Consider the following 14,930-nt stretch of genomic DNA (forward strand, 5'->3'; position numbering starts at 1 on the left):
GCTTGTCTGAGATCATAACATGCAAGTAAGCTTTAATAAGCACACTGTTAAAGAATTGCCAATATTGAAAGCCTTTCTGTTGTTGCCATGCAGAGAATACTTAACTAGATAATGTATAAGCGTTTGGGTATTGAAATGCATATGACAGTATTTGTAATAAAGGATAGGATTACATTATTTTAAGAAGCTCGTTACACTTGTTGGAGACTTCCAGTGATCTCTGAGGGCTTTACCCGTAAACTAAGCAGAATGCCATTCATGTGTGGTCCATAACCTGTACAGTAATCCTTTAAGCAATGTATCTTCAACTTGTTTCTTGTTTGCTTTTCATTTTTTACTTTGATCATGTTTTCCCCATGAAACAAGTAGATAGTTGTCAGGCAGCAGGTCTTTTTTGGATAAGAAACATTTTTTACAAGTGAGGGCATCACAGAGATTGCTACTTTCAGCATGTTACTTGGTACTTTAATAAAGCTGAATATAAATTATAATTAGAACTGCAGTGCAAGGAGAAGCGGTTTGAGATGAATGCTGCTTGTTTTTCTTATACTTGATTTTGACTGGCATTCCAGTAATGTATTTAAAAAGTAATTTATTTTTTCATGCCTCACAGCCTTTTTGTTTCCATCTAGATATTAAGTAAGCTGTCATGCAGCCAATGCATTGAAATATTTTTATTCTTTTATACTTCATTTGTCTTGATTGGACTCTCATAATGAGGGTTTGGCACCCAGGGCAGCATATTTAATTAAAGTTAGTTTTTGTGGTTTTGAGCATAGCTCCTCCCCTTTCTAGTTGGCCACACCCCTTCCCATTGACCCCACCCATTCAGCTATCTCCTGCAGCCCCCCTTTGATTTGAAGTCACCAGCCGCCACTGCAGTTAATGTTCTTATACATAACACAAACAGAAAGCTACAATTCAAAGTGGACAGGGATGATGACGAAGCGGGGGGTTTAATTCAAGAAATAAGGAATGAATGACATTTTGGATGCAGACTCTTAAGGGTATTAATAGCAGTGCAATATTTATGCAAATGAGAAAGCAAAACTAATCAATACAAAAGCAGCACCAAATATATTTGAAGAAAAATATAGGAAAAGGTATCCAGACATGGACATTTTTACAATATAAAAAATAAAAAAACAAAGTTTCTTTTTCTTTAACTTCTCCATTACTAATCCTCTTCCACTTTTCTTCTAAGGTTATGGATTATCTGTGAAGTCAAAGATTTAGTGCAGAAAATCCAAATCAGATAACATCACAGAAGGATAGAGCAATGGATCCCCAAATTAAGGAGAAAACAGTGGAGTGGGAAACACCTGATCAATTGCCATATGAAGATACTTTGGAGCCTTCAATAGGAAACCAGTAGAAATGTTTAGTTGGAGTTGCACAACAAAGGAAGGAACAGGAAACGGAGGCAACTCTGACACAGTCAATGTTGTAGAATGATAGGCCAGTGAATTCCCATATGAAATAGCAACGAATGACACAGGATGAAACTTAACAGAATGTGGCACAAGAAGATGTTCTTGAACTTTCTATAAAATGCCTGCAGGAAATTGTAGATATTACAATTACATATTAAGATCAATGACAGAAATAGATTACAAAAAGTCAATAAAACCCAGAAAGTTAGAAGTTTGATAAAACAAATGAACACTGTAATTAGGACTGTTCATAGAGATTCATGGGACATAACAGAAGTAAATTGGATATACTACTGTGCAACTACATTAATAACAGATAAATTCTTACCACAAAAACACAGGTCAGTAAGGGAAAGGAAGGGGAGAAATTGAATTAAATAATGGAAGTATCAAATAGAGAAAACTATAAAGCAATTAAGACAAGATGTGTTACCATTAAAACAGTATAGAAGAGGGAAAAGATCAACAAAAATACTCAGAAAAATAGATGTGATAAAAGCAATCCTAGGTATCAAAACTAATCAGAATATATCGTGCACTGTCACAAATAATAAACTAAAAATATCAGCACAGGCAGAAAAACTTAGAAGATATATAGATAAACATAAAGGGAAAGTACAAAATAAGCAGTTTATTGATGACCCAAAAAAAGTTTTATAGAAAACTGGGAAACAAGCAAAAGGAATTGAAACACCACCAAAAAAGAAGAAATAGATAAATTTTGGAGAAAATCTATAAAGATCCTGTGGAACATAACAAAGATGCTAAATAGAAGTAAAAGAAGGCATAATAAATTCAAATGTACAGGATATGAAATGGGATGAAGTATTGAAAAGAGAGATTGAAACAAAGTGAAGAAAAGCTCCTAACTGGAAAACCCCAGGCCCAGATGCAGTACCTAACGTCTGGCTAAAGGTATTAACCTCTTTATATAAATATTTTGCTATGAGTAAGAACTGTTTATATGCATACCCTGAACAGCCACCAGCCTGGTTAACAATAGGAAAAACAATACTCCTGCTTAAGAGTGAGCCATCCTAAAAACTATAGACCAATAACTTGCCTTCTGACAATGTATAAAATTTACTCTGGAACTGATGCAGACAGAGTTTATAGTCATTTTGAAGAAAAAGAAAACTCAATCACGGCAATAGTACAAAAGGGTAAAAAAATGAAAGTCATATGGAACAAAGGATCATTTGTTAAATAAAGTCATAATGGAGAACTGTAAAAAGGGGAAGAATCTAAGTATGGCATGGACAGTCTATAAAAAAGCATTTGATGGTATCCCACATTCATGGATACAAGAGTGCTTAAAAATGTATAAGATACACTATACGCTGATCCATTACAGCGACCATGAAACAATGGCAAACTACTTTGCAGTTAAGCCATGGTAAAAGACAAATTATTATTCCAGGGATAAAAATTCAAAGGGGATAATTCCAGGGTGACTCTGTGTCACCGCTGCTCTTTTGTCTTTCCCTTAATCCATTAAGTTGTCTACTCAACAGATTAGGTTGTGGCTACAATTTGGCTTCCAGAAAACAACAAAGTATAAAACATACCACTCAAGCTCTTACTGCAATAAATCAGGACAGAGCCCAACAAAATTGGGGGGGGGACAAAGGCCCAAAAATAGGAACATATTTTAAATATTGCTCTTATAAACTCATAAAGTTGGTAGAGTAACAGGATTTGTTTTAATATACATTTCCTGAAGGATTTAAAGTCTGAAACTCAAATGTATGTCATTATTTAGTGACTTCAATCCTCAGAGTATTCCAGTGGTTTGCCAGAAACCACAAATTGTATGAGGAATAAACCAAAAATATGAGCCACAAATCTGGACATTCTGCAAAAACCTGGACAGTTGAGGGGTATGGTAAAGGGGTCTATATTATATCATCAAACGCTTAAAAAAGCGAACGCTGATTGATCGACCTTATTTAAGTGAAAGCTTACAAACTCGAACTGTCAGATCAGTGATTTTTTTCCCAGGGAAAAAAATCGCTGATCCAAAACACATACACACAACACAAGCACACCAAGCAAACAGAAATCCACACACATACACCTAAAATCTGATACCTAACCCTACACTAAACTATGCACACACCACTAACTACCCACTTACCTTAACCCAAACCCTAACCCTAAGGTCCGTCACTATCGCACATTCACCTCACCCGCTCCCTAACCCTAACTCACTTAAATCTGCCCTAACCCTCTTGTCCACTCAATCGCACACACACCTAACCCAAGCCTTAACCCTAACTCACCTAAATCACCCTAACCATCACATCTACACAATCGCACACTTACCTGAATCCGACCGGTAACTTTCCACCATACCACTGAAAATACCAAAGCAACAGAAACAGACAACCGAATTCTTTCCCTAGGAAAAAATTTGAGTTTCTGCTGCTTCGATATTTTGCAGTTTCGCGAAAATACGTTTGATCAATCAGCGTTCGAGGATATAATATAGACCCTGGTAAAGACTACTCATCTTCTTTTTGTAGATTTAAAACTGTACAGTTCATCAGATGAGGTACTGAATCTACAACTGCAAGTTGTCAAAACTTTTCAGATGATATAAGAATGTCATGTAGTCTTGATAAATGTACAAAAGCAACCTTTATGGCACAAAAGCTGCAGCATCAAGAAAACATCAGTTTGGGACAGGAATGTGATATAAAAAAAAAACTTGAGCAAGAGGGAGTATGTTAATATTTGAGAATTGATCAACAATAAAACATGAACAAATATGAATAAAACTTAGTAAGGAATATTTTAGAAGACTTAAATTAATATTGAAAAGAGTGTTGACATCTAGAAACAAAGTCCAAGTTATAAACCAATTTGCTCTTCCTGTCTTAACTTAAGTTTTGGAGTGATCGACCCCAAAAGATGTTGGACAGGTTGGACAGGAAAACAAAAAGAATGCTTTGTGTTCATCAAATGATTAATAAAAATCAGTGCATACCAAAATGATATAATGCTAAGTAGTCCTATCTCTCCGTAATTCTTGCTGGATGGGCTCAGAGCCGATATTCGTCTTTGACTCGGCCGATACTAAAGCTCGAGAGCTTTTACTGGCTCAAGGCTAGTCCCTATCCCATGGTGCCTCACAGCAATTCCCCAGATCTTGTTTGCCACAAAAGCTTCAAGGTTGTGTCTTACTGGCTCTTTGGCTGAGGAAAACGATTTTTTTACTATATGTGGTCCTTTTCTACCTTTTTTCTATCTGATATATATATATATATTGATAGTTTTTTCTTTCTTCTGCATCTGTTTTTTTGAAAGTTTTCAACCCCTATTCCCCCCTTAGGACTGTAAGGCCTGTTTGTCTGTGTGGTGACTGTTAAAAAAAAACTTCTCTTTACAACTTTATTGTTGTAAACTGTTATTTTTTTTGTCTTAGTGTTTAAGAATGTCTAAAGATTAAGATAAGGATCACAAGGATCATCGTCCTTCGGGGTTCAAAAAATGTGACAGGTGTGCACAGAAAATGTCTCTTACAGACAGCCACACCAGTTGTGTATATTGTCTTGGCGAAGCCCATTTACAGGAACCCTGCATCTTCTGTCACCCTTTTAGTACAAGAGTGTTGACCGAAAGGAAGAGAAAACTCATTGACAGGGGTCTCATGACCAGTTCCTTCCAGGAACAGCTGGAACTTGGTCAGGCTGCTCCAAAATCTTCAAAGAGAAAATCATCGACCCCGACTTTGGAGCCGACCAAAAAGTCTAAAGCGTCGGAACCGAGGAGTACTGCTTCCAACTCTGCTTCATCTTCGGTGCAGTCAATTTCATCAATTCTGAGACAGTCTTCGGTACTGAAGATTTTGCCCAACATTGAGACTGTATCTCCTACTTTGAGATCTTCTATTTTGGAGAGAAGGAGGTCTCCTTTGGTCTCCACCAGAACCTCCAGGACCCTATCAGATGAGGACATCGAGATGGTGAAGAGGTTGCTTTCGAATCCAGCTCTGGCTAGAAAATTGACCCCTCAGACCCAAAGGTCTTGGAGCCGACCCCCTTACCGATCACTGTTCCTCTTCTGACTGCTTTGCTCTTGGAGCCTATTACGTCAGGTTCCTCTGTCTTTGACCCTTCGGCTCTGGGAATTCAACCTGTTTCCTCGGAGCCAATTACTTTATCCTTGATGGCTCAGTCTGGAGCCGAGGGTTCTCGACTCCGAGGGGGACAGTCACCCAGGGTTCTCATCAGAACCGGCCCTCCCTCTCGGAGCCTCGGCTCGACTCAGCTTGGCTTCCACTTCTGCTTCGGAGCTGTTCCCTCTTGCTAGGAGTCGACCATCCACCGCCTTGGAGCGGAGGTCTTCTTCGGAGCGGGGGAAGGCTTTCCAAGCTATAGAAAAGGCTTTATCCTCTTTGGAACCTGTGTCCCACCAGCAACAGGCAGCAACCTCTCCCCCCCTGCCACCCCCACAGAGTATGGAACCAGAGGCCCAAGTAGCCCCCATTGGAGGTGCCCCCTCTTCCGAGACCTCCCCAGATTATCCCACTGGAGAGCTCCCTCAGAAGAGGTTATGTAAGAGGAAACATGTCGACTCCCCTGAGTCTGTCACATCAGACACTGATTTAGAAGAATCAGAAGAATCCCCTAGATCCCCCTCTGAGGATGTCTCCTTCTCTGACATCCTGGAAATCCTTAGAGGGGTGATTGGAAGACCTCTACAGTGTATCTTGAGGCCTTTGGCTCCCAACCTTTCACCTCTTGGGTGACACCGCCTTATGACCAACTTTTGGGCGTCATATCGCGGAAAGCATGGACCTCTCCAGATTCAGTGGAAGGCGTCCCAAGGAGGCCAAACAAATTTATGACAGCACCTGAGGACAAGTCTTTCCTTAGTAAGGGAGTTCCAGTTGATGCTATGGTGATAGCAGTGGCCACCAAGAGGGAATTATCTGAAACGTCTTCTAATATCCATCCTCCTAACAAGGGGTCCAGGACGATGGATAGGTATGGGAAGTGTACTTTTTCTTCAGTGGCATTTACACTAAGATCACTGAATTACCTGACTCATTTTACTCTTCTTCAGAGGGATCTCCTGAAAGAGTTAGGAGATACCCTCCAGGGTTCAGTAGCTCTGGGTTCCATGAACAAGGTTTCTGCGCAGCTCTCCACCCTTACTTCCATAGCTAACTCCTCCATGAGGCTGATCTCATATGCAGCAGATGGAGCAAGCAGGGCAGCCGCAGCAGGAATATCCCTCAGGAGACATTTGTGGATGTGTCTTTGTAATTTTATGGAATCATTCAAGTCTTCCTTCATTAACGTTCCCTTTGGTTCATCTCTTTTTGGACCCCAAGTGAAAGAGAGATTGACTAGGTGTGAACAGGAAGGAAAAACCTTATTTGCCATTGGAGTCCATTTCTCTCTCTCATCCAGACCCTATCCCAAGGGTAATACAGGAGGGAAAATGTGGTTCCACAAATCCCAGAAAGGTTTTCCTCAGGCACAAGGTCAACCCTCCCCAAGGGGCAGAGGGGGAGGATATAATGGAAGATGCTTCCCTCGCGGCAGAAGAGGTCCGCAACATCAGAGAGACAAAGAAGCTTTCTCTGATCGTCCCTTACATCGACCCTGAGGGGTTGCCCGACTGTCCATCTCTGCAGGCAGTCGGGGGTTGTATATCGCTGTACCCAAGCACCTGGCTAACTATCACTCATGATCGTTGGGTACACACAATAATATCCAGAAGATGTTCTTCGTGTTTCACTGTTGCAGTCATTACATTTGGGTTATCTGCTTGCAGTAGCCCTCAGTCAGCCTGATTATCAAAATCTTGGGTCCTGCGTCGGTTGCTGTCTCATTTTCCATGACATCAGGTAGTCAGGGGTATAAAGCATGCAGCCGACGACATTACATCAGTCTTTTTTGCCATGTGGTGCCCAAAGCAGAAGCAGTTCGCAAGTGCCGGTCAGCCGACTCCTGAAATTTTTGTTTTTGAGTTTCAGAACCGAAGTCTTCAACTAAAGCTAAGTACCCCGTTGGGGAAACTTTTTCTTGCTCCAAACCAATGTCAGTAAAAGTCAATAATTGAACTGCAAACCTGCTAGCGAAAAAAACAAGTAAGCCAGAAGCCAAAAATTTAGCGCTTTCATCCACTGTTTAATACGTGAACTTCCTCAGAAACATTTTTAAATGATTTCCAGTTCCTTAAATAACTTACTATACAGGAAATGACATCATAACCATTGAAACTAAAAAAATAATAACAAATGTGATTTTCTACAATAATAACAATGTGTTATCATGATAGTAAACAGTAAAAAAATAAAAAAAATATGTATATATATAAATACATAAATGCGATCATAAAAATGCAATATTAATTCATACTGTATAATGCAATGGTAATCAACGTGAGCAGATGAGATACATATCCAAAGAACTCTCCCACATTTACACAACAATCACATGCACACACACACACACACACACACACACACACACGCACACACAAAAAATATTATGACAATCACTATGAATATGTAAAGTGCACATATAAAAAAATATATATATAGAAAATGTATATGAAAAAATAAAATATAATATATACACACATATACATTCACAAAAATATATGTAATTTATATGAAATGTAATATATGTATAAAGCAGAAAATATATGAATGATACCATATCACTGGAAAAATGAGGGTGATGTAAAAATGTATGTGTACACACAAGTACACCCACACACACAACACACTCACAACACAAATAGATCACGTCCGTATGTTCATAAAAAACTATCTATACTTCAAAAAACATTTTAAATTGATGTAATCATTGAGGCCAGGCAACCTGTCAGCCCCCAACAAAAGTTGCCACAATGTCTCCTTACATTCTAAGACATTGTTTAAATCTCCTCCAAAATCACTAGTGTTAATTTTTTCCAAAACTGAAAATTGGAATTTCTTAAAATCTCTACATGTTAAAGAATGTTTGGCCAAAGAATTGAGCTTATCTTTGTTTTTTATAGCCAAATTGTGCTCATAAATTCTTCTTTTTAGAAGCCTTTTGGTTTTTCCTATATAATAATGCTCACATGAAACACAATTGGCGATGTAAACAACATAATCAGAATTACAGTTGTAATAACTCTTAGCCCAAATGGTGTAATTAAGAGATTTTATCTAGTATTGCTAATGAATCTACACTGCCTACAGTTATTGCATGCATAGGTTCCCCACTTTATACTGGCTGCTCTTGTCATATCCTGATACCTATAGTGATCTGTCTCCAGCATGGATTTTAAATTGTTTACTCTTTTGTAAGTGAAAGTGGGTTTCATCCCTAGAGTACCAACCAAATATTTGTTCCCTAATATCATTTTCCAATTGTTGACAATAATATCCCTGATAAACCACATTTCGTCAACAATCGGTAATGGGAATGCTAGGTGGTGACTACTGGTATTCTCAAAAACTGTGGAACCAGAACTTAAACCTATCTGACTAGAAAAAAGAATCGGTTTGGCAACCCCCTTCCTTAAAGAAATAACCTATTTTTGTATTTTTTGAATCCAATCTAAGGCATAACCTCTGTACAAGAATAGTGACCTTAAAAATCCTACTTCACTTAGAAATACATCATCATCAGTGGTGAGCCTACTCAAACGAATAATTTGGCCCTTCACTACTCCTTTTTTCATATGTGTAGGATGTAAACTGTCCTTGTGTAAATACTGGTTCGCAAAAACCTCTTTCCCATATATCTGACTATTCAATGTATTATTAACTGCATCTATACTAAGAAGGACATCAAGAAAGGGAATATTATCCCCAAAACCACTCATTTTGAAGACCAAAAAGTCAGTGCTATGATTCAAATCTGTCACCAAGTCAGAAAATTCTTCAAAAGTGCCAGTCCACAAAAAAAGTAAATCATCTATAAATCTAAAATATGCAGGTGCCCTATTAAAAAGATGATGTTTAACCAAAAATTTAAGCTCCCAGTTTGCCATAACCAAATTGGCAAAAGCTGGTGCCACGCTCGCTCCCATTGCTACTCCCGAAATCTGTTGATAAATGTATTTACCAAATCTGAAGAAATTATTCTCTGGAACTATCTCCATTAGATCACAAATGGTGCTGACCTTGTGTTTCTCAACATCAGAATATAAAGTCAGGTATTCCCTCAAATATTCTAATCCTTCTGTTTGCTTAATAGCAGTGTATAAGGACCTGACATCAAGAGTAGCAAAACTGACAGAACTAGAAGAAACATCTAGATTCCTTAATTCTTCCAATAAATGCCAAGAATCTCTAATGTAAAATTTAGTTCTCTGTACAATAGGATTCAAAATGTAGTCAAGCCAAATAGATATATTCTCAGTTTTGGAATGTTTTGCAGAAATAATAGGTCTAAAAGGTGGGTTGTGCTGGTCGACATGTAATTTTGGAATACCAAATAATGTAGCCAATTTTGGGTGTTCAACCAACAAATATTCGTAACTCTGATGATCTAATTCTCCTTGGCAAAACATGTCAAACAACAGTGTATCAACTCGTTGAAAACTTTTTTTAACAACATTAACACTAGTCACTTTGTATGTCTCACTGTCCCTTAACATGTCTATCATAGATTCATTATATTGAATGGTATCCATGACCACAATTTTACCCCCTTTGTCGGCCTTCATTGTTCTGATATCAGAATTTTTACATAAATCTTGCAAAGCTCCCTTATCAGATGAGCTTACATTGTCATCACTTACATGACCTGTCATCCTACGAAACTCATTTTCACATTGATTTTGAAACATTTGCAAAGTAGTGTGCAATGGGGGGTTAAAAGTACTAGCTTTTTTAGGCCCAGTCGTGGAGGGAGTTTGAACAGTAACCAACACATCATGCATTATATACTGTAGATTCAATTTTCTTAAATATAATCTAAAATCTATTAACAATCTACCAATGTTAACTCTATTATTAGGTATAAATGAAAAACCTTTTTTCAAAACATTAACAGTTTCAGTAGATAAAGCAACACCAGATAAATTAATAACATTAATACTGAAATCTTCAGCTTGTCTTGTAGTGTTCACTTGAATTTCCTCTGGTTGGGGTATCTCCCTCTCCCTTTCCCCTTTCATTTGTTGTGGGGCGTATTGTTCCACTTCTGAGTCTGTTTGTTTGCTGACACTACCAGCAGAAAAGGGCCTTGATTTGGTCCCTGCTTCCCATTAACAAGTATTTCAGCATAATTTCCATTAGATGAATTGTTAGAATGTTGGTTATTAAAGTCAGAAATAGCGCCGACTTCCACATTAGATGCACTATTGTGTCCAATGTTTCTGTCAGAACCTCTGAAACCAACATCATTAGTTGTTGAAAATGCTGTAGTATTTGTAGCTTCCTTAGCCCCACTATTTAAAGCAAGACTTCCACTGTCACTGCTGTTGTGAGTCATAACAGAAGGGTCTTCTACCCTATCTTGTAATAAATAAGCATGTTTGGCTTGGTAAGCCAAAATGTCTCTTTTTAATTTATGTTGTTTTCTGGTCACAATGGAAGCCCGGTGCCTGTCAGCCTTCGCTTCTACAACGTTGTATAAAAGGATGTAATCTTTAAAACATCCAAAGCATTTGATTTTCTCATCTAGTGATTTGATATTTTCCCTAATAGTCTCAAGTTCTTTCAAGTAATGTTCAACCAAAAAACCCATCATAGTGATGCCGGTATTGTTGTAAAGCTCAATACGTTTGGTGCTCAATTCATCACCAAAAGTTACACAATTAGGGAACTTGGCTGTCCTTAAGCCCTGAGGCACAATTTTCCTATTTATACATTCACTCAAATAGGATACCTCTAGCTCTAATGTGACAAACCTAAAAACATTTTTTCTAGGTCATATATGCTCTTTTTACAGTTAATAGTGTCAGTATAAGCACTGTCATTCATCGACTTACTTGCTGCTGAATCTGATGCTTGAACTTGAATGTCAGCAAACGGATTATTGAAAGATTTGCAAATATAATCCCACACATTACTCTCGTTTAGTCCCTTGTTTATGGTGTTCAACACCGTAGTCGATGCTTTAGCTGAACAGCTAGTGCTAGCTGTGACGTCACTTCCTGTGTCGTCTGGCGGTAATTCTGAAACTGTAGCTGTTGAAAACTTCTCGTTAGTACCTTTAGCTAAACCAACCACACTGCTTACAGAATCACTAGCGATATCCAACTTAGAATGTTCCTTATACATAGTAGAATCAAAAGTGTCTTTAACTGTATTGACAATAAAAGCGATGAGTTCTTCTTGTGTCTTCTCACCCACAACCTTAGCAGGACTAGAGCCACTGGCAGGAACTGGATACACAGTCAATTCCAAAAGACTGTCTTGACTGCTTGAATTGGCACTCTCAGCTGCCATGGTAATTCACCAGCTAGACCACGGATCTCAAAAAATTACTGACAACCAAACAAAATGAAAAAATGAACTGCAGACCTGCTAGCGAAAAAACTAAGTAAGCCAGAAGCCAAATATTTAGCGCTTTCATCCATTGTTTAATACGTGAACTTCCTCAGAAACATTTTTAAATGATTTCCAGTTCCTTTAATAACTTACTATACAGGAAATTACATCATAACCATCGAAACTAAAAAATAATAACAAATGTGATTTTCTACAATAATAATAATGTGTTATCATGATAGTAAACAGTAATAAAATAAAAAAAATAAAAAAAATATGTATATATATATATATATATATATATATATATATATATATATATATATAAATACATAAATGCGATCATAAAAATGCAATATTAATTCATACTGTATAATGCAATGGTAATCAACGTGAGCAGATGAGATACATATCCAAAGAACTCTCCCACATTTACACAACAATCACACGCACACACACACACACACACACACACACACACACACACACACACACACACACACACACATACATATATACAAACCCCACACATACACATACACACGCACACACACACGCACACACACACGCACACACACACGCACACACAAAAAATATTATGACAATCACTATGAATATGTAAAGTGCACATATAAAAAATGTATATATGGAAAATGTATATGAAAAAATAAAATATAATATATACACATACATATACATTCACAAAAATATATGTAATTTATATGAAATGTAATATATGTATAAAGCAGAAAATATATGAATGATACCATATCACTGGAAAAATCAGGGTGATGTAAAAATGTATGTGTACACACAAGTACATCCACACACACAACACACTCACAACACAAATAGATCGCGTACGTATGGTCATAAAAACCTATCTATACTTCAAAAAACATTTTAAATTGATGTAATCATTGAGGCCAGGCAACCTGTCAGCTATTCTTGTATAGAGGTTACGCCTTAGATTGGATTAAAAAAATAGAAAAAGGTTATTTCTTTAAGGAAGGGGGTTGCCAAACCGATTCTTTTTTCTAGTCAGATAGGTTTAAGTTCTGGTTCCACAGTTTTTGAGAATACCAGTAGTCACCACCTAGCGTTCCCATTACCGATTGTTGACGAAATGTGGTTTATCAGGGATATTATTGTCAACAATTGGAAAATGATATTAGGGAACAAAGATTTGGTTGGTACTCTAGGGATGAAACCCACTTTCACTTACAAAAGAGTAAAAAAATTAAAATCTATGCTGGAGACAGATCACTATAGGTATCAGGATATGACAAGAGCAGCCAGTATAAAGAGGGGAACCTATGCATGCAATAACTGTAGGCAGTGTAGATTCATTAGCAATAGTACTAGTGTATTCATAAAATCTCTTAATTACACCATTTGGGCTAAGAGTTATTACAACTGTAATTCTGATTATGTTGTTTACATCGCCAATTGTGTTTCATGTGAGCATTATTATATAGGAAAAACCAAAAGGCTTCTAAAAAGAAGAATTTATGAGCACAATTTGGCTATAAAAAAACAAAGATAAGCGCAATTATTTGGCCAAACATTCTTTAACATGTAGAGATTTTAAGAAATTCCAATTTTCAGTTTTGGAAAAAAATAACACTAGTGATTTTGGAGGAGATTTAAACAATGTCTTAAAATGTAAGGAGACATTGTGGCAACTTTTGTTGGGGGCTGACAGGTTGCCTGGCCTCAATGATTACATCAATTTAAAATGTTTTTTGAAGTATAGATAGTTTTTTATGAACATACGGACGTGATCTATTTGTGTTGTGAGTGTGTTGTGTGTGTGGGTGTACTTGTGTGTACACATACATTTTTACATCACCCTCATTTTTCCAGTGATATGGTATCATTCATATATTTTCTGCTTTATACATATATTACATTTCATATAAATTACATATATTTTTGTGAATGTATATGTGTGTGTATATATTATATTTTTTTTCATATACATTTTCTATATATATATATATTTTTTTATATGTGCACTTTACATATTCATAGTGATTGTCATAATATTTTTTGTGTGTGTGTGTGTGTGTGTGTGTGTGTGTGTGTGTGTGTGTGTGTGTGTGTGTGTGTGTGTGTGTGTGTGTGTGTGTGTGTGTGTGTGTGTGTGTGTGTGTGTGTGTGCGTGTGATTGTTGTGTAAATGTGGGAGAGTTCTTTGGATATGTATCTCATCTGCTCACGTTGATTACCATTGCATTATACAGTATGAATTAATATTGCATTTTTATGATCGCATTTATGTATATATATATATATATATATATATATATATATATATGTATATATATACATATTTTTTTATTTTTTTTTTATTTTTTTACTGTTTACTATCATGATACATTATTATTATTGTAGAAAATCACATTTGTTATTATTTTTTTAGTTTCGATGGTTATGATGTCATTTCCTGTATAGTAAGTTATTTAAGGAACTGGAAATCATTTAAAAATGTTTCTGCGGAAGTTCACGTATTAAACAGTGGATGAAAGCGCTAAATTTTTGCTTCTGGCTTACTTGTTTTTGTCGCTAGCAGGTCTGCAGTTCATTTTTTCATTTTGTTTGGTTGTCAGTAATTTTTAAAAGTCAATAATTGTATTTCTTGTGGAAAGCAAATACCTCATAAAGATTTTAATTCATACTGTATTCCTTGCCTAGGCTCTGACCACGACGTACCTCACTGTTGGTTTTGTGCCTTATTTAAACCATGAACTATTCATCATCTGTACATTTTTGCTTCTAAATATTTTGGTACTCAGTTTAATTATCCAGATATGTCTTTGGTAAGCCACCTGACTAACAACATTCCAAAAAAAGACAAAGATAAAGACAGAGACAGGCCGCCTAGGTCCAAAGCTGCAGACGGCGCTTCTCCTAAGCTAGTCGCCAGTTCACCGGTACTCAGTGAGATGCTTTCGCAGACTGTTACCCACTACTTTGGATTCGCAGACCTCTACTGAGACCCATTCGGAGTCCGGTTTGTCGTGAGATGCTTCAACTGTGGAA

The 14,930-nt window shown here is 37.0% G+C and overlaps 1 protein-coding gene across 1 annotated transcript in view; it reads left to right on the top strand.

Annotated features, from left to right (window-relative positions):
- Positions 1 to 14,930, top strand: part of LOC122809546 (neurogenic locus notch homolog protein 1-like) — a 2,715,638-nt gene that overhangs the window by 442,587 nt on the left and 2,258,121 nt on the right. The gene's annotated exons all lie outside the window — the stretch shown is intronic.

The sequence above is a fragment of the Protopterus annectens genome, chromosome 8.part0, assembly GCF_019279795.1.
Source record: "Protopterus annectens isolate FY-2018-M chromosome 8.part0, PAN1.0, whole genome shotgun sequence".
In the NCBI taxonomy this organism is placed as follows: domain Eukaryota; kingdom Metazoa; phylum Chordata; order Ceratodontiformes; family Protopteridae; genus Protopterus; species Protopterus annectens.